Here is a 21,736-nt window from a genome sequence, read left to right on the forward strand (position 1 = left end):
TGATACATGAATGTAAAGAAATGTTATCAAGCTGCAAGGAATAATAGATATAGAGAAGAATGGAATAATTTATGTGAAGAAATGATAGGAAATAAACAGAACCAAGAAAAGAATGTGAAGAATGACTACAAAAATTCTCAGAATTGTTTTGTAAGGTTTAGAGGCTGATTATTGAGGGAGAGAAAGTCACTAAAGACCCTGAGAACTGTGATTGTTCCTAGTCCATGAAGAGACTGAGCTATAACAGGATTGTAATTGCCAGTGAGACTTTTTCTGCTCCAGATTTTTTTTAAGTATTGGGACTAAGCAGGAGATAAAGAACATGGCAGCAACCAACAGTAGGATTGTGAAGTCAATGAAGTTATGCTGCTTAAAAAATAAACAGAGCAGCAATGTATTCACCACTGGTATATGGATACAAATCTAGGCATTGTGAGCAAGCCCATTGTCAGTATGTTTCCAAAAGTTGACTTGCATGGTTTGTTTAGAGCTCTACATTACCAAAGGTATTGTGACTCAATTCAATGAGGAGTCATAGAGGTAAGTGGAGCTTTTAACAGATGGAACATCTCCCTTTCTGTGTCTTGGCTCTTGGCTTTTTAAGAACAAATAAAAACAAACAAAATCCATTTAAGAGTGAATGAGCTGTGTGTTCGTCCTTCATTTCCGAAGAAGACCATGCCATCAGAGAAATCATGACATGGCTTGCATTTGACTTTGTTTTTGAGTGAGGGAGGGCTGTGCAGGTCACCAGCCTCACTTTTCCTCCAGAGCCATCTGAATCCAGTGACCAGATATTTATCAGGATGACAGGAGATGACCCAGGATGAGACAATTTGAGTTGTGACTTGCCCAAGATCGCACAGCTAGTGAGTGTCAAGTGTCTGAGGTGAGATTTGAATTCAGGTCTTCCTTATTGCTGCACTGGTGCTCTATCCACTGCACCACCTAGATGCCCCGAATGAGCTGTATCTACTTGAAGAAGTTAACAGAATGATTCCTTGTTTCTTGGTCTTTTATTTTATCACTATTACAAATGGTCAGTATTACTTACTACTGTTTGCTGTTGTTTTGATCTTATAAATTTTGTATTTGCTTTAAAGGTAATAATGCCTTCTTAGACAAAGATAAGATAACTTTATTGAAGCCTGAATTATTATCTTTACTGTGGAGAGCATAGCTAAGGTGGAAAATAATAAATTTGTTTTGTCTCTTCTGTTGGGGAAACTACCTTCATAGAAAGAAAATTTAAAAAAAAAATCATATGGAAGCTCAAAATATTTTTTTTAATTTTATGAATAATCATATTTTTAAACTTCCTAACTTTTCGGAGAAGACAGTTCCATGGTACCAAGAACCTTGCACTAGAATAAATCGCTCAATTATTTCATCCTCCAGCTCACAGTTTGCTTTGATCAAACTTCTAGCTTTTTCCATTCCTGAGGGCATAGAGTGAGAAATCTTGAGGGAAGGTCACGTTCTGAGTTGCCTCAGTGGATAGGGAATGGAACTTTTGGAAAAAAATCAGGTTCATCTTCAGTTAATGAGGGGGGAATGGATAATACTCGTTAGCCAAACTACCCTGGACGGTGAAATATTTAGGATAACAAAATTAAATGGTTAGTTCAATAATACAATAATTTAACTTGAAAGCTAAAAATTTATTTGTATAAACTTGGCTCCAAAGTGAGCTATGAAAGGACCTTTTCCCAATATTTCGTAGATCTGGGGAATTACAGGTGAGGAATATTGCAGAATATCAGACTTTTCTCCTGTGCTGATTGGTTTTACCTGGTTTTCACCTCCTTGTCTTTCTTTTTTATTAAGTGTGGAACGCAAGGAGGAAGAATACATTAGAAAATGCAGATATTACAAAAATGAATGATATTAATACTAAGAAAATGATATTTCTCTCAATGGCAATAAATGCAGTGAATAGAAAACAAGCTTCAAAAAGAGGAAGACATGAGTTCAAATTGCACCTAAGATACATACTTGCCATGGAAACTATACTAATTACTTGTACTTTCAGTGCCATAGGAAATGCCCTGAGACAATAATTTTCAAAAGAATGATCACATTGTATTGATAGGAAGTGCTTTTCTTTAGAAGTGAAATTGCTACATTTATCTAAAACAAAATGAGTCAAATCAAAAGAAATAAGACGTATCTCTGCTACTCTAACATGACGATTACTTTTTGTGTTATGGTCCAAATTTTAGCTTAAGTAATAATTTTCTCTCTAAAATATAATTGAAGGTATTTTTTTTCTTTTTACTTGATGAAATAAATTCTTTTTTATGTAGAAAGAAAAATGAAATTATGTTTTATTAAAGTTTTTTCATGTTTTCCCTAAATTTTCCTTGAAATTTGGAGTGACATTTTGAAATGAATGAAAGTTGTTTTTGATAATAATTTAAAGCAAAAGTAAGGTAGGAAGATACAGGCAAAATCACATTTGTTTTATTCATGACTTCATTTAGAGTCCATGGTTTATGTTGTGTCATAGCCTGAAGGTAAGCCCCTGTTCTTGAAGGTTATCATCTCTCTATAGAGCTCTGTACTGTTAAACATTTCCTTTCCTGAAACATTCTTTTTTTTTTTTCTGTCATTCTGTGCTCTTCTGGTTCTTCTCATACCTGACTATTACTTCTTAGTCATGGTAGATTTTCATTCATTTACGTTCTCTTTTTGCAATTGTATCTGCCTTCCTCTATCCCAAGACTTCTTTTTTTTTCCCTCTTCACTTTCTCTTGGTGACCTAATTGATGAGGTTTTAGAAATGTGTAATAAAGCATCTGTACCCTCAGATCCCTTTACTAACTGTGAGCATCTTTGATTGAGTGATGACAAGAAAATAATATCTTACCAATGAAGGAAGTAAATCATACCTTTTGGGAGCTTTAAATGGCTGGGGATAGTTTAACAGTGATCCTGTCCGTCAGCAAAGTCATCCAGAAGTGGACTTAAATTCAAGAGAGTCTTCAGTAGGAAGATCCTTGTGCTTGTATTAGTGAACATCAAGAAACAAGGGGAATGATAACAAAAGGAGAATTTCCAACTCCCTCCCAAAATATTGACAATGTTATTGAAGATAATGTCCAAGTAGAAGATAGCATATTAAAAAGACACAGTGAATACAGAAGTGGACAAAAATGCATACATTACCAATATCTTCCTGAGTGAAGAAAAATCTTCAAAGGATTATGTCCTGTTTTGACCAAAGAAGAATGACAATTGTGGACTAAAGACATGAAGTAACCAGAAATCTTTTTTTTGAGTACACACTTTGGCCCTATGTGTTTGCTACACATGTGTCTGATTGACATTATATTGTAAGTTCAAGTCTTCTTTTCCCCTGGTCCCTACGTGTAGTTGTAGGAGAGAGAATCAGAGATTTTGAAGTGGATATTTATGGTCCTTGTAAAAATTCCTTTTTTTAAACTGGTTAAGATTTCTGGTGCCAAAATAGCAGAATGAGAAGGAAACCTTTGAAGCCCCTCCCCCTAAAATTCACCTCCAAACAACTAGCAAACACCTCAAAATTGGTGTAGGAGCAGGAGTTTACTAGCCCAGCTAGAAAGGTATGTCTCACTATGGTGGGAGGGAAGCGACGTTCAAGAGCAGCAGTCTGGGGCAACCTCACGGGTAAGGTGACATCTTGCCTTTATGTTAATTTTCAGCTCATTGCAGTTTCTTTGTTTATCTCTTTAAAGGTTGTGATAATTTTTTTGATTTAGTTCTTGCTTTGATAGCAGGAGGATAGCTCCTACTTTTTCAGATTAAGCTTCTGCATGGTATTTTTTTGAGCCTGTCTTTATCTGTAGTTTGTTTATGACTATTTATAAGCATGCTTCTTTTAAGTAACAGATTGCTTTTCTGCATTATCCAATCCATCACTCTTTTTCAAGTTATTACATTGATCAATAAAAAAAGAGTATCACAGGTTTTTATTTTCCTTAATTTGTCTTTTTCTCCCCAATTAGAAGTTTTCAAATTTTCTTTCTGTAAATACAGTACTTTGTCTCCCCAGTTATTTAAGCTTAATCTACTTTAAGGTACTACTGTCTCTTCTCTTTATGTGCTTCCTTTATCCTCTAATCCCCACTTTGAAACCTCTTTCCATTGTTTTAAAGTTTTGCTTATTGTTTCAATTTTTCTTGCTTCCTTTTATCTAGGTATTAAGTCCCCCCATCCTGCTTTAAAAAAAAAATTTCTTGTAATTGGACAAGTAAAATTTTCCATCATTCCCTTCTCTTTCAACTTTTTCTGCTTTCGTTTTTAAAACTGCATTTTTAAAGATTTTGTTCAAAAAAAGTCTTTTCCTAACTCTCATATTTAAGTTTCCTTTTTGTCTCTTCTAGACACTTATTTTTGATTCTTTGGTCTTCAAACTTATTTTATTGTTCTTTATTTTTTTTCAGCATTGAAGTAAATTTTCTAAAGCATCCATGTTGGGTCCCTCTTCCAAATTATTTCTAGGTATCACATCTTCTAAGCTTCTTTTTTTGTTTTGTCTTGCTCCTAAAAATACAAGCTTCAGTAAGTGATATTACCTGGGAGCAGGATTTTTCCTTTGTCCCTTATATAATTCTTTATTGACCTTCCCCCTTCCCACTATGCATAATATCTCTGGTTCTATGCCCTCTCAGTCTTCTGTGTGCCAGTTATTTCCAGGTGCCCTAATTCTCCCTTTTTTGAGGCAGGATGATTAGTTTCTTTAAAGTAACAAATCCCTATAGTGTATTCCCATTGCAATGTCCAATATCTATTTTTTACAATCAGTGGCTCAAGTTCATAAAATACATCACCTTTGCTTGCGTCTGCAGCTTCTTTATTCTTTAGAACACATTATTCTATTCCCATCTGCAATTTCATTTTTTTAAAGATCTTTTTCTTTTTTGCATTCCAAAATCTTTCCACCCTTCCCAGCCCTCCACTTTGAGAAGGCAACCATTTTGGTTCTCATTATATATGTGAAGTAATGCCAAACATGTTTCCTTATTAGCCATGTTGCACATGAAAAGACAAAAAAAAAAATGAAAATAAAGCAAAAAAATACATATTTCAATTTGTATTCAGAATTCTTCAGGATATTATAAGTGGATCACATTTTTAATCGTGAGTCTTTGGAATAGTCTTAGATCATTGCTTTGATCAGTGCATTTAAGGCTTTCACAGTTTATCATCATTAAAATATTACTGTTATTCTGTACAAAGATCTCCTGGTTTGGTTCACTTTACTCACATTAATATAAAATTCCCAGTTTTCGCTTAAACCACCTTACTCATCCTTTCTTAATTTTTAATAAATTTATTTATTTTCAGTTTTCAACATTCATTTCCACAATATTTTTAACTCCAAATTTCTTCCCCATCTCTCCCTTTTTCCCTCACCCCAAGATGGCATGCATTTTGAATAATCCTTCTCCAAGTCTGCCCTCCTTTTTATCACACGTCACCAATCCCTTTCCCTCATACTTTCTTGTAGGGCAATGTAGATATCTATACCCCATTGCCTATATATCTAATTTAACAATTGCATGTAAAAATAATTTTTAACATTAATTTTTAAAACTCTGAGTTCAAAATTCTCTCCCTTTATCCCTCCCCACCTAAGCTCACTAAGACGGAGAGAAATTCAATATAAGTTATACATGTATAGTTATGCAAAACACTTCCATAATAGTCTTGTTGGGAATAACTATTTCCCTCCGTTCTAACCCACCTCCCACTTATTCCATTTACAACTTTGACCCTGTCCTATTTCAAAGTTTTTCTTCTGACTACCCCTACCACCAATCTGTCCTCTCTTCTACTATCCCCCCACAATTCCATTCCTCCTTATTTTTCTGTAGGCTAAGATACTCAATTGAGTGTGTATGTTATTTACTCCTTAAGCCAAATCCAAGGAGAGTAGGATTTACTCATTCCCTCTGCCCTCCCCCTGTTTCCCTCCACTGTGAAAATTTTTTCTGTCTCTTTTTATGTGGGATAATTTACCCCATTTTCTCTCTCCCTTTCTCTTTCTCCCAATATACTCATCTCCCAGCCCTTAATTTTTTTTTTACAAATCATTCCTTTATAATCAGCTCATCCTGTCACCTCTATCCATCTATCTATCTATCTGTCTGTCTGCCTATCTATCCATCTACTAAGCAAATGAGGTACAAATATCATATTTCTATATAGGAATTTAAGCAGTTGAACTTTATGTCCCTTATTATTTTTCTTTCCTGTTTACCTTTTCTTGCTTCTCTTGATCCTTTTTTTTAATTTTAGTTTTCAACATTCATTTCCACAAGATTTTGAGTTTCAAATTTCCTCCTCATCTCTCCCCTTCCCACATCTCCAAACAATGTGCATTCTGATTGCCCCTTCCCCCAGTCTGTCCTTTCATCTATCATACCCCTCCATTGCCTTATCCCCATATTCTCTCTTTTCTTGTAGGGCAAGATAGATTTCTATATCCCATTGCCTGTATTTCTTATTTCCCAGGTACATGTAAAAACAATTCTCAACATTCATTCCTACAACTTCTAGTTCTAACTTATCTCCCTTTCTCCCTCCCCAACCATCCCCACTGAGAAGGCAAGCAATTCAATATAGGCTATATATGTGTAGTTTGCTAAAGACTTCCATAAGGGTCATGTTGTAAAAGACTAACTGTATTTCTCTCCATCTTATCCTGCCCTCACATTTATTCTACTCTCTCTTTTGATCTTATTCCTCCCCAAAAGTGTTTACTTCTAATTACCCTCCTCCTCTCACTTGCCCTCCCTTCTATCAACCCTCCCCCCACCTCACTTATCCCCTTCTCCCTTACTTTCCTGTAGTGTAAGACAGATGTTCATACAAAATTGAGTTGACATGTTATTCCCTCCTTAAACCAAATTTGATGACAGTAAGCTTCACTTTTTCCCTCTCACCTCCCCCTTTTCTCTTCCATTGAAAAAGCTTTTTTTGCCTTTTTTAAGAGAGATAATTTGCCCCATTACATTTCTCCCTTTCTACTCCCAATATATTCCTCTTTTGCTCCTTAATTTTACTTTTATACATATAATTCCTTTCTATTCAACTCCCCCTGTTCTCTCTCTCTCTCTCTCTCTCTCTCTCTCTCTCTCTCTCTCTCTCTCTCTCTCTCTCTCTCTCTCTCTCTCTCTCTCTCTCTCTCCCTCTCTCTCCCCATATATATATATGTATATATATATACATATATATGTGTGTGTGTGTGTGTGTGTGTGTGTGTGTGTGTATAATGCCTCCAACTACTCAAATACTGATAAATGTTTCAAGAGTTGCAAATATTAGCTTTTCATGTAGGAATGTAAACAGTTCAGCCTTTGTAAGGCCCTTATGATTTTCCTTTCTTGTTTACCCTTTCATGCTTCTCTTGATTCTTGTGTCTGAAAATCAATTTTTCTATTCAGCTCTTGTCTTTTCATCAAGAAAGCTTGAAAGTACTCTATTTCATTGTATGACTATTTCTTTACTTGAAGTATTCTACTCAGTTTTGCTGGGTAGGTGATTTTTGGTTTGAATTCTAGTTTCTTTGACTTCTGAAATATCATATTCCAAGACCTTCAACCTCTTAATGTAGAAGCTGCCAGATCCTGTATTATCTTGATTGTATTTCCACAATCCTGGACTTGCTTCTTTCTGCGTGCTTGCAATATATTGTCCTTGTCCTGGGAAGTCTAGAATTTCACTAGAATATTCCCAGGAGTTTTTCTTTTCAGATGTCTTTCAGGAGGTAATCAATGAATTCTTTCAAGATTTATTGTACCAACTAGTTCCAGAATATCAGGGCAGTTTCCCTTGATAATTTCAAGAAAGATTATTTCTAGCACTTCTTTGTGATCATGGCTTTCAGGTAGTCTCATAATTTATAAATTGTCTTTCTGGGATCTATTCTTCAGGTCAGTTATTTTTCCAATGAGATATTTTACATTGTCTTCGATTTTTTCATTCTTTTCATTTTATTTTATAATTTCTTGGTTTCTCATAAAGTCATTAGCTTCCATCTGCTCCATTCTAATTCTTAAATAACTGTTTTATTCAGTGAACTTTTGAACTGCCTTTTCCATTTTTCTAACTCTGCTCTTTAAAGCATTCTTCTGTTTACTGACGTTTTGCACCTCTTTTGCCATTTGAGTTAGTCTATTTTTAAAAGTATTAATTTCTTCAGCATTTATTTGGGGTCTCCTTTAGGAAGCTGTTGCCTCACTTTTCAAGATTTTCTTGAATCACTCCCATTTCCCTTCCCAAATTTTCTTCCACCTATCTTACTTTATTTTCAAAATCCTTTTTAAGCTCTCCCATGGCCTGAGATCCTTGCATATTTATTTTGTAGGTTTTGGATGCAGAAGCCTTGACTTTAGGTCTTCCTCTTATGCTGTGCATTGTTCCTCCTAATCTGAAAGAATGGAAGAATATACCTTCTCACCAAGTATAATTGTCTTATTCTTTTTCGCTTTTTTGAGCATTCTCCCTGCCAGTTACTTGACTTTTGAGTTCTTGGTCAAGATGAGGGTATACTTTGGGGATCCCTAAGATCTTAGTTCCTCGAAGGTGGCACAATCAGGGGAGAGGAGTTTACCCCTGGCCTATGCTCTGATCTGTGAGCAGGATTCTCTCTCCAGAGCCTTCACCAACTTCACCATGTCGGTCAGCATTCCTCCTCACTCTAGGGGTGCCACTCAAGGCTGATATTCAGATCATTCACTCAATTCCCTCAAGGTCTTTAGGCCAGGACTCCAACAATGGAAGCTGCCAACACCTGGGGCCAGGGCTAGACCACTGCTTTCCCTTATCCCTCAGGTGAAGGAGCTTTCTCACTGAGCTTTGAAGCTGTCTTTGGCATTTGTGAGTTGAGGAATCTGGGACCCGAAGCTGTCAGTGGTGCCTTGAAACCTGCTCCAGACCTGTCCCTGCTTTAGTGCAGCCAAGACTGGGTTCAGCTCCATTAACTGTGTTCCACTACATGATCAGTGCAATAGACTGTTCCTGTCAGCCTTCCATGCTGCATTGAGTTGGAAATCTCTTTCATTCCATTTTTTTGTGGCTTCTGCTACTCTAGAATTTGTTTAGAGTCATTTTTTCCAGGGGTTTTATGGACTTTGGAAGGAGAGCTTCTGGAGGTTCATCCTTCTACTCTGACATCTTGGCTCTACCCCTGCTTCTCTTGATTCTTGTATCTGAAATTCAAATTTTCTATTCAGTTCTATTTTTTTCAAGAGTGCTTGAAAGTCCTCCATTTCACTGAATAATCAATTTTTCCCGAGAAGTATTATACTCAGTTTTGCTGGGTAGGTGATTCTTGGTTTTAATGCTAGTTCCTCTAACCTCTGGAATATCATAATCTAAGACTCTTGATCCCTTAATGTAGAAGCTGATAGATTCTGTGTTATCCTGACTGTATTTCCACAATACTCAAATTATGTTTTTCTGGTTGATTGCAATATTTTGTCCTTCACCTGGAAACTCTGGAATTTGGCTACAATATTTCTAGGATCTCTTTCAAGAGACAATCATTGGATTATTTCAATTTCTAAGTTACCTTCTTGTTCTACACTGTCACAGCAATATACTTGATAATTTATTGAAAGATGGTATCTCGGCTCTTTTATTGATCATGGCTTTCAGGCAGTACAATAAATTTTACATGATCTCTCCTTGATCTATTTTTCAGGGCAGTGGTTTTTCCAATAAGGTATTTCCCTTTCTCTTCTATTTTTTCATTCTCTTGGTTCTGTTTTATAATTTCTTGATTTCTCATAAAGACATTATCTTCCACTTGTTCCATTTTAATTTTGAAACAATTATTTTCCTGTGAGAGCTTTTGGACCTAGTTTTCCATTTGACTGGTGCTGCTATTTGAGGCATTCTTCTCCTCATCAGTTTTTTGCCATTACAGTTAGTCTATTTTTAAGGTTTCATTTTCTTCATTTCTTTTGGGTGCCCTTTAGCTAGCTGTTGTCTCAATTTTCATGATTTTCTTGCATCACTCTCATTTCCTTTCCCAATTTTTCCTCTACTTCTCTTACTTGATTTTCAAAATCCTTTTTGAGCTCTTCCATCGCCTGAAACAAATTTAGGATTTTCAGTCCCCTAAGGCTTGTTCTCACTTTGTCAGTATTGGCATAGCACACACTAGACTTCACTCTACTCCCAAACCAATGCAGTAGATGCTTCCTGTCAACCTTCCAGTCTGTTGTGAACTGGAGATTTGTTTCACTCTATCCTTTTATGAGTTCTCCAGCTCTATAGAAGAAGATGGCCAACTACTCTAGTTCCTTTGCCACAAAGACCCCAAATGGAGTCATAAAGACCCAATCAGGAGTGAAAGAACTGAACATCAAAACATGACTGACAGCTTCACACATAGGAGATGATGAGATCAATACTCCTGGATTGAAACGATTACAGGTCACCCCATAATTTCTAGCATTCAGGAAAGTTTTCATACATTTCTACATGGTAGCACAAAGATTTGTGGTTTCCTTCTCTTTTTATATGAGACATTATGCAAGTTTTATGCATATTGATGCATTGTCTTAAATAAATGCAAAATGACAGAAATCCAATAGATATTCTACATCACTTTTTAAATCCATATTTTACAAAGTATTTTGTACTCATGATGCAAATGTCTTCCTATATTCACACATGACAAAAAATGAAGATGATAAATGTTGGAGACGTTACGGGAGAGTTGGAACACTAATTCATTGTTGGTGGAGCTGTGAGCTGATCCAGCCATTCTGGAGAGCAATTTGGAACTATGTCCAAAGGGCTACAAAAATGTGCATACCCTTTGACCCAGCAACATTGCTTCTGGGACTCTATCCTAAAGAGATCATAAAAATGGTAAAGAGTCCCACATGTACAAAAATAATTATAGCAGCTCTCTTTGTGGTGGCCAAGAACTGGATATTAAGGGGTTACCCATCAACTGGGCAATGTCTGAACAAGTTGTGGAATATGAATATAATGAAATACTATTGTGCTATGAGAAAGAATGAACAGGAAGACTTCAGAGAAGCCTGGAAAGACTTATATGAACTGATGTTTAGTGAAAGGAGGAGAACCAGGAGTACTTTGTATATAGCAACAACCACAGTGCATGAGGAATTTTTCTGGTAGACTTAGTACTTCATTGAAATGCATGGACTTATAAAAATTTCCAGTGGACTCTTGAAGTAAAACACTTTCCACATGTAGGGAAAGAACTATGGAATTGGATCATAGATAGTAAAAGAACATTGTCTTTTGTAATATGTTTTGTTTTGTTTTGTGGTTTCTCTCACTCATTTTAATTCTTCTTTTCAGCATGCATTTAAGAGGAATGTACATGTAGCAACTATATAAGGTTGTATGCAGTGTTAGTAGTGGGGAGGGAGGAGGAATGAGGGTGAGGTAAGGGAAAAATCTAAGATATATGGAAGTATTGTTGAACACTGAAAACAAATAAAATTATTCAATTAAAAAAAAAGATAAGAAATCTACATTGCTAATAAAATGTCTAAAAGGGATAACATGGCAATAGGCTAAGGTATCATTCCTTACAGCACTATATTAGATACTCTGCTTCTTTTCAAATTCAACTGTCTCACATCAAGCAAAACATTTTCTCTATAATCCTTTATTTTTCGTGCTACCATAGAAGGTTAGCAGAGGTATAGAGGTGGTGGTGGGCTAGAGAAGAGGAACACAGCTTAGAAATCATGTATTTCACCTTTAGTATTTGATGGACGAGAAAACTGATGTATTGCAGCAAATAACTACCCAAGGTTCATACAGGTAACAATAATGTAATAGGGATTGGAATCTAAGTCTCTCCTGGCTCTCCAATACTCATTTTTTGTGACATCATACCACATTTTGGCACCTTGAGTCTGAGTTAAACCATTGTTTTTTCATGAGCATAGTGGATTAACTTGTTTTAGTCCTCTGATCATTCACAATTAAGGGATGACATTACCTTCCTAGCTAGTTTACCTTTTGTCTGACATGTAATGAGCAATAGACATGATAATAACAGTTATGAAATATGCTTCAAAGGAGAACACAAGATGAGACTAGCATACTAAAATTTCTCAGCTATTTAAGCAATATAACTTTAAATATTTTTTTTTTTCCAAAATGCTCTTCATAGTGGAAAATAAAACAAACTTCAAGCTGGTGGCTTTGAGCTTTAGGCAGACAAACTGATTCTAAATTACCCAACTTTTTGAAATATCCCTTAGGAACTCAAACTCCCTCAATACATCTTAGGAAGAGCTAGAAGACACATTATTCAACTTACCATATACGGAGGGGAAAAAAAAAATAAGAAGAATTATGTGACACATTTTGGGCCTTTAGGTGGCTATCTTTCTAGGACTCAAGAAAACTGACATATTCAGCTACCTATTTATGGGAGAGAGAAAACTACAATACATAGATGAGCATTCACAAAAACTTATGTTTTTATTTCATATTGAATTTTTTAATAGTAAAGTTAATTCAAATATATTTCTGCCCAGTTCTGCCCTATTTCTACAATCCAATTATTTAGTATTTAATATTAAGAACTAACATATGCATATATACATGCTTATATATGTGTGTATAGTGTAGATAGATAGATAGACAGATAGACAGACAGACAGACAGACAGACAGACAGACAGACAGACAGATAGATAGATAGATAGATAGATAGATAGATAGATAGATAGATAGATAGATAGATACAATAGTTTTACTTCTATGCCAGGCATTGTGCTAAGCACTTTACAAATATTATTTTATTTGGCACTCTATAGCAGCAACGCACTATTGACAATGCCTGTGGTGGCTGTGACTATGTCAGCACAGTTTTGAATCACAAAATATAACACTCTCCACATGGAAGACTGAACCAAAACACTTATTCAAACACCAGAAAGCCAAATTCCAACAACAGAAAACTGAATCCATCATAGCAACAAAGAAATGTATATACAATAACAATGTAGGGGGTGATACCATCCCCAAGCCTTCCCCCTGCTAGGCTTTCCACAAACCAACTCCTTTAAGCAAATGAAAAACAGATTCCCTTAAACAAAATCACAAACAAGCTCTCCAATTCATGCTAGCTGCTGCCTGCTCTGTCTTTCCCAGCTCTGACTGTTCTGATCTGCTCCACCTATTCAGTAAACTTCTTCCATCACAGGCTCCATGTGACCCAGAGTTCCATGTGACTCAGAGAGGTCACAGAGGCCTATTAATGGATGGGAAAAATTTTCCCATTGAAGTTATTTTTACGTATGCATAGCCACCCTGTACAGAAGGTGCTATTATTATCACAATTTTATGAGGGAACAAAAAAATAGGGGCCATATAGCTAGTATCTGAGGACAGACTATAATTCAGGTCTTCCTGACTCCAAGCCCAGGACCCTATCCACTGCATGACCTAGCCATTTATTTTGACAACTCTTTCAGTTGACATAATAAACATATTCAGAGATCTATTTTTGATCTGCTAATAGTCATCCTAGTAGCCTAAATCCAAATATAGAGAGTAGAGGGGGAGGGAAGGATTAGGGTCTATTCCTATAATTTACAATTAATAGCACTGAAATTGAGGACAACAATGACAACAAAATCTACTTAAGCTACACAAGTAGGCATTAGTATTTTAATCATTCAGAATGAATCCTGAGAGCAAGGCTTTTTCATGCATGTTCATCTTAGACTGAAATATTTACTATCGTACTCTCATACTAGAAATTTATCCAAGCACACAAGTGGATGTTCTTTCATGCTGCTCCTATAGTTTCTCTTTTTCTTCTTCTTTTGAAACAACTCCCCGTAGGTAGATCTCAATTGACACAAATATTATTTATAGTCTATTCTGTGTTAAAATACAGAAGTTCCTCTTTACCTTCAAAGATGCTCCAGAAAAATTCCAATTATAAACAAATTCAACTTCAAAATCTCACTGGATATGAAGTGAGATATAGTATGACCTGGTGGAGAGAGGGACAACTTAAGAGTGTAGAAAATGTCAGTTCCATTCCTGTCTTTGACACATGGTAAATTTCTATTTCTGGCCAAATCAGGCAGCCTCACAACGTCCTAGTTAAGCCTGCAAGATAGAAATATCAAAATATGTACTGTTGAATACATGAAGCCCAGAACACCCCCATGTCACAAACCAGATTAAAATGTAGTTTTTGTCTGATTTTAATGTGTTGATATATTAACAAAAATGTATATTTATGTTGTACATATAGTCAGATATATACTTATGTCTTTGCGTATGTGTGTTTTTCTATATTAATATGTGGCCTTCAAGGATACTTAATATATGGTTTACTGGCCCCCATTTTGATATAAGTTTGACCTTGCTACTGTAAGATCCTCACAGAAGGTTGCTCATCTGACTTGATGAAGAGCATTTCCATATAGAGAATACTTTACATCAAAATAATCACAAGTGCTGAACATCCCCTCAATTCTTCAGGGTATGACATTGTATGTTATTCATAAAGCATTGGAATATTTTAAAGAAAGCTACTTTAAAATTACTTAGGAATTATTGCTTTAATATGGTTTTAAAATAATAAAAACTTGCATATTGATTATCTATCTCTATAAACATTTCACCACAATCAAGATTGCCCTAGCTCATGATACTAGATTTAAACTAAAAAAATCAGGAGAGTCCAGAATTGTGTGCTAATCATATTTTAACTCAATATGATTTTGTATGAGCCTGGCTTTAGACATTCCAGTCTTAATGGTACCTGTGTGTTCTTTTAAATTATCCATTCTCATTTTGTTTAACATAAGAATTTCCACAGGAAATAATCTAAGCCAGGTCCCTGTGGAGATTTTTAAGGATGAAAAAAGGTACCTGCTGTAGGCTGTTAGAAATGGAAATGAGTGAGTGACTCTGAGAGAAGAAACTTCTCTTTATTTTTGGAAGTCATCACAGTAGTGTAAAATGCTTTGTGTTCTGATGATCACTAGGCTTTTTTCCTTCATATTTACAGTGGACAATGCATGAGATTTCTGCATACTCAGAAAGTTCGTTGGGGAGCTGTGAAAGCAGTCATTTATGATTCATTTTAAGTTAAAGAATTTACATACCTCAAAGAAGTATGTAAACAGTAGCTATTGTAATAAGCCTAATGGTTTTAAATAGATCTCATGAATCTTCACAGGTAAACCTTCACAAACATATGTGTATATATATATATATATATATATATATATATATATATATGCATGTACACATGTATTTGTTAAATGGGATGATTTTTCCCTTCCTCCCTAATGCAAAAAGTAGAAAAATAACATAGTTGCATAGATAGAGCACTGAGCTTACAGTCACAGAAACCTGCCCTAAGAGTGATGTGAGGGACAGGTAGGTGGCACAGTAGATAGAGCACCGGCCCTGGAATCAGGAGGATCCGAGTTCAGATTTGACCTCAGATGCATAATACTTGCTAACTGTGTGACCCTGGACAAGTCACATAATCCAGACTGCCTTACCATCATGCAAAGCAAATTTTCATATTATTTCATATCATACTAATATAACATTTCCTATTATCCTAATATTATTGTAAAAAAATCCAAGAAAAATAATATATAACTTGCACTTCTATGACAAGCATTGTGCGGAAGAAGCAGTGTCATAACACACCCTCCTCCTCCTTCCTCTCCTGCTGAACTGTTGTTGAGTTGTTGCCTATCCTAGGTACAAGTTATATTTTCTTATTAAAAAAAAAAGTCATCTTCTAATCCCAGCAGTTTCAGTCAAGTACCCTGTTGCTTCATATATTTTTAAGTGGAAAAAAGGGGAAAGTTACTTGTCCCCTGCTCAGTGAAAGGGCTCCCCTGAACCTTCATCTGCCCCCATCAAAAATCAGCCCTTTTTAAGACAGTTACAAAAAAAAAAATTAAGTCCTGTGACTGTATGATTAAAAACCTTCTTATCAACCTCTCACTTAAGTGCACCTTCAGAAAATACAAAAAAAAAATGGTTTAAAACTGTGTACAAAAGTTCCAAAGTTGTCTATCTACTCTAGTTTTAAATTGGAAAATCTGTTCTTTTTCATGGTGCAAGCACCTCCACAACTTTGAGAATCCCTAAGTTGTAGCCCCCAGATATAAATTTGCATTAATATTAAAAACTGCTAAGAAAGGAAAAAAATTATCTCTTCCTTCAGATTACTTAAAAACTGTTTTAAAGAGCATAAAAAGGAAGTGGTAAAACCCTCAAACATAGTATTTGAAATATTATTTTGGTTTAAATGAAGAGTAAAGTTTTCTTGTTGTTACAATTAAAAAAATCACTAACTGAACATTCATATTTAAGTGGTGCTAAATAAATGGCATTGTATGGCAACTGCAAACATGGAGCCACTGAGACTCATGTCCTTGCCATTAGTATTGGGGGAATATAAAGTAGTGCTTTTAAAATGAAAAACCTAGATGAACACATCTGCATGAATACCTTTTCAACATGTCCTTTTTTTTCCTTGTCATCAACAATCTGAGGAAGTAGAGTGTGGAACTAAACTACCACCTTTGGGAGATTACTGGTGGGCCCATCTCCTTGCAACATCCCCTGAAAACAAAACCCAACAAAACTCACCGTGCATTATTGCAGAAACAAAGAAGGATCAGCAAGTGCAAAGGTAGATATAAGATTTTCTCCATATATTTTGTAAGGGTTCTCCCTGCCTGGGACTGTAGCTGGTGGTGACACTGTGGCCCTCACTGTTCAGGTTAAATTATCTTCAATGGGGCAGATGGGCACCCACCATGTCTCTAGTTGGGCTTGACTCTTCTGGTTACAAAGCAGCTGGTGATGATGACAAAGGCGTACCATGCTGTGTCACCAGTGCCAGTAGCTTAGGCAAAAATACTTGAAACAGACCTGATCTTGACAGAAAAACAAACCTGGTTGAGTGCTGCAGATGTGACGCAGTCTTCTGGGTAGGGGTCCATCTGAACTTTCTTGGTGAAGTTGGTAATTTTGATCTCCACAGAAGCAATGCTGACTGCCCTCAAATAACTATGTGGAATGTTAAAAGTCACTCCACCACACCCAACAGGATACTTGTACTTATCCCTGTTGACATGAGCATACACTACTCCTCCAAACAGATCATTTACAATTGCATTCAGGGTCTCTATATTGAGCTTCCTGTGAAACACCCCAACAAAGACTGTTCTACTGGGATCCAGCCTTTGTGATGGATTTGAATAAAGATGCTATCAATCAAGACCCAGGAGATAATCTCAAACCTTCTTATAACACAATCTGGGGCTGGACATTTTGAAATAGTACTCAATCAGGATCTCTGGGCTTAGTGGATCTTGGGAGGGAGTTTGGAATTTAATTGGCATAGACTTCTCCAGCTCAAACAACAGGTGCACATACACCTTAGCCATATCACCTTTGGGAGTTCTGTAGGAAGGACTGTTTGCCTTCTTTATTGGGCCATTTTATACTCAAAGAGCCAATTACATGAAAGGTATTAAACCAGGAATAGATAGGATTCTTGTAGTTTAGAGAAGGAAGGTGAACACTCCAGGTGCAAGTGGCTTCATTCATAGTTGCAGCTTGTCTATGGAGTCTGGTCTCCTCAATAATAAGAGGATGCTCTGGAGCCTCTAACAAGTTCTAAAGAGGCCATACCAATGCTCCAAGCCATCTATTTCATGCATTAGTAGGAGAGGGAGTTACTGCAACTGGAACAACCTGGTCTTGGTCCCTCCAGGACCAAATTCCCATATTTAAAGTGTCTCTAGGACCAGCCTTGAGTGGCAGGAAGGGCAGAGGAGTGGAAATGTGAAATCTGGAAACTAAACTGGAGAGACAGTCTGATCCAAAGCTGAACTCACTTTTATCTGAATCACAGGAGCTACCGGAATGAGAATCCAGGACAGGATGGACAGCTAGGTGGGATCTTCTTAGAAATGGTGTTGGAAACTTTTCATAAGTCAGAGTTAGTAGGGTCCAGGGTAAAGAAGTACACAGGGGTTTTTCCCAGCCTATTGCCTAGTGGGTTATTGAGCATGTTCAGTACCAATTGTGGACTGCACTGTGCTGCAGCATCAGAGTCATGGGTACTCTATGGGTCTGTCCTACCCCATCAAGCTGAGGGACTGCAGGTCAAGATACAGGTAATTTGCATCCAGGAACCCCTGGGAAAATTCTTGCACAGAGGTATGGAAAAGCATCCTATTTAGAACTGCTCTTTCAGAGTCTGAGATGTCAGTGAGATCACCATGGCCCAGCCCAGGCCCATACTGCATGGCCTGGATTGGCACATTCAGCAACATTGGCACAGAATCACCTGTAAGACACTATTTTTGCACCCAGGCTGTTGCTTGACTTTTAACTTTATGTCAAAGTTGTGCTTTGCTCCCAGAGTAAAAAAAAAGATACTTTGCCAAACTTCAAGGTTTTTTGTTTTGTTTTGTGTTTTTGATTCTGCATTTCTGTTTTCACATGTAGTTCTGGCATCTGGAAGTTTTTGTATGCTTTCATGCTAGTTTGATTCAAAGAGAGGTATAGTCACCACTCTCTTGGCATCTGTTCTGGTCTTTACCTAGGAAGAGGTGACCTTGTTTCCTTGCAGTCACAAGTGCTAGGGAACCTTATAGTTCTGGAACTGCTGCCAGGGACTCTGCTTCCTTGTGACAGACAAGTCACACTCTTCTCTGTCCTAGAACTGTTAACAGAGCCCCTGACTTGCTGTCACTTGCACTAGTGCCTTTCTTTGCCCTGGAATTACAGCCTAGAACTGCCTATGGGCAATGCAGTGTCCTGTGCCCAACGCCATCAAAGGGCTCCTTACCAGTTGTCCATTTTCCTTATCATCTAAATGCTGAGGGCTCCCAAATCCACTGCTGTAACATCTGCTTCCATAACATACTCTTGATATTGCTTTTGGGCTTTTGATCAAGCCCCAGTGTTAACAGTGTTACAGACCTTTCCTGTTGACTTCCTAAGTTGTCGTGGACTCGGAGTAATGTTTCACACTGAACATATGTTGACTCTGCCACTCTAGAATTCAATTTGAGGTATTATTTTAAAGTTGTTTGGAAGTTGTGTTAGGAGCATTCAGCTCACTTGCTACGTCTACTCAGTCATCTTAGTTCCACCCTAAGATGTGGTCCTCTATTAAAATCCAGCATCCGTGATATAGCATGGAAAACACACAAACCAATACTTTCTAACACTACAACATCAAAGGAAAAACTGTAATAGGACTACCAATTAGGAAAAGAGGAATAGGGGAAGGGAATACACATATATTAAATGCCACCTATGTGCAAGGCACGGTTTATATTAAATATATATATATAATGTAAATGTAATATGCAAATGTAATAAATACATATTATGTCATTTGATAGTAACAATTATGCAAAGTAGATTTTGTTATTATTTGTGTTTTACAGAATGACAGATGTTAAATGACTTGGCCAAGGGCACATAACCGGTGTCTGAAACTCAGATTGAAATCAGGTCTTCCTGACCAGCACTCTATCCATTATTCCAATAAGCTACCCCTTAGCTGTCCTATTGTAAGTGATGCTCTCAGGAGTATTTGGGATATCTGCTCTTTTCTAATTTCACAGATCTGTGGAAATATCAATAACAAATTATTCATTTTCTTATTAAAAAATTAGCAGTTTAGTATAACATACAGATGGCCACTGAGACAGTTAGAATTGTGGTCAGGCTGACTACGTGAAGCTGATATTCCAGAGAGCTAGACAAGTTAACTAAGTTATTTGGGCAGTAGGCACAGACTCTTAAAAATAATAAAAAAAAAAATTAAAAAAAAAAAACTCTCCTTAAAACTCTCCTTAAAATCATGGACTATCTGAAGTTTCCAGAGACTTCATTTTATTTTCTTTTTTTAAACATATCTTTCTTTCAGACAACACATTTTATTTAAAAAATGGTTAACTTTTATAACCATGTTTCTATTCCAATAGAGGTGATAATAATTTTTAAGAGACTTAAAGGAAAATAAAAACAACAACCACAAGGAAAACCCCTTACTTGCAGAATAGAAGATATATCTTTATTGAGTATCAGAAGAAATATGTTTTCACTAAAAAAGAAGCAATCTTAAGGAAAAAAACAATCTAAAATAATCCTGTGATATAGCCTACAAGTCTTTACAACTGACTTTTTCCTTCCACTCTAAAAACAGGAAAATCTCATTAAAAGTCAAAACTTTAGTTTGATAGGAATAAGCTCATATTCAGAATATGTTATAGTTTTAGTCTATGTAACATCATCTTTAAGGTTTTAATCTATTTTAAAATTTTAAATTGCTTGCATTTTGCTTATAGAAGTTTAGTGAATACAGTCTTCCAGAAAAAAAAAAAATCATCCCTTTTGTTTTTTCTTCTACCTGGAAAATCTACATTTCACACATGCCCTAAAGATGTTCCCAGATGGGTTAAAATTATTTCCTTTACACACATAGGTATATGTACATATACACATATATTTATGTAGCCTCCTGAAAAGTACAAAAATGCTTGTTTAATGTATACATATATGTATGTGTATATACATGGATATATGCATATATATATATAATGTTTAAGTGTTCTTTCAGTGACTAGGGCTAAGAATCATAGGTCAAACAGAGTTGAAAGGTACCTTAGGGATAATCTAATCTAATTCCCTATTTTTTTCAGGGATGAGGAAACAAAGGTAACATTAAATACCTTGTCCAGAATCACATGGTCCAACAACAATGATATTACACAAGTCCATAGTGGCAGGCACTGTGTTAAGTTGTAGAACCAAAAAAAAAAAAGGGGGGGGGCGGAGATTGAGCTTTCAAGTTCACATTCTAATGGGAGAGACAACATGCAAACAACTATGTACAATGAAGATGGATGTAGCATAATAGGAAAATAATCTCAGCCTTAGAAATAAGAGGGATAAGAAAAGGCTTCTTGCAAAAGGTGGGGTTTCATGTAAGAACTAGGAGCCAAAAGGTATGCACGGTTTTATATACTTTTGGACATAGTTCCAAATTGCTCTCCAGAAAGTTTGGATCAGTTTACATCACCAACAGAACATTAGTGTCCCAATTTTCTTTTTTCTTTTTTTTTATAATTAAATTTATTTATTTAACTTTTAACATTCATTTTCACAAAATTTTGGGTTACAAATTTTCTCCCCTTTTCTCCCCTCCCCCCCCCAAACACCAAGCATTCTAATTGCCCCTATGACCAATCTGCTCTCTCTTCTATCATCCCTCTCTGCCCTTGTCTCCATCTTCTCTTTTGTCCTGTAGGGCCAGATAGCTTTCTATACCCCTTTACCTGTATTTCTTATTTCCTAGTGGCAAGAACATTACAGTTGATCCTAACACTTTGAGTTCCAACTTCTTTACCTCCCTCCCTCTCGACCCCTTCCCTTTGGAAGGCAAGCAATTCAATATAGGCCAAATCTGTGTAGTTTTGCAAATGACTTCCATAATAGTTGTGTTGTATAGGACTAACTATATTTCCCTCCATCCTATCCTGTTCCCCATTACTTCTATTCTCTTTTGATCCTATCCCTCCCCATGAGTGTCGACCTTGAATTGCACTCTCCTCCTCATGCCCTCCCTTCTATCATCCCCCCCACCCTGCTTGTCCCCTTATCCCCCACTTTCCTGCATTGTAAGACAGGTTTTCCTACCAAAATGAGTGTGCATTTTATTC

The 21,736-nt window shown here is 36.4% G+C and overlaps 1 pseudogene; it reads right to left on the minus strand.

Moving 5' to 3' along the window:
- Positions 1-16,763: 16,763 nt before the first annotated feature.
- On the minus strand, positions 16,764-18,250 carry LOC140514740 (cytoplasmic polyadenylation element-binding protein 1 pseudogene; annotated as a pseudogene).
- Between the last annotated feature and the right edge of the window lie 3,486 nt (positions 18,251-21,736).

Source organism: Notamacropus eugenii, chromosome 7 (assembly GCF_028372415.1).
Source record: "Notamacropus eugenii isolate mMacEug1 chromosome 7, mMacEug1.pri_v2, whole genome shotgun sequence".
Classification (NCBI taxonomy): domain Eukaryota; kingdom Metazoa; phylum Chordata; class Mammalia; order Diprotodontia; family Macropodidae; genus Notamacropus; species Notamacropus eugenii.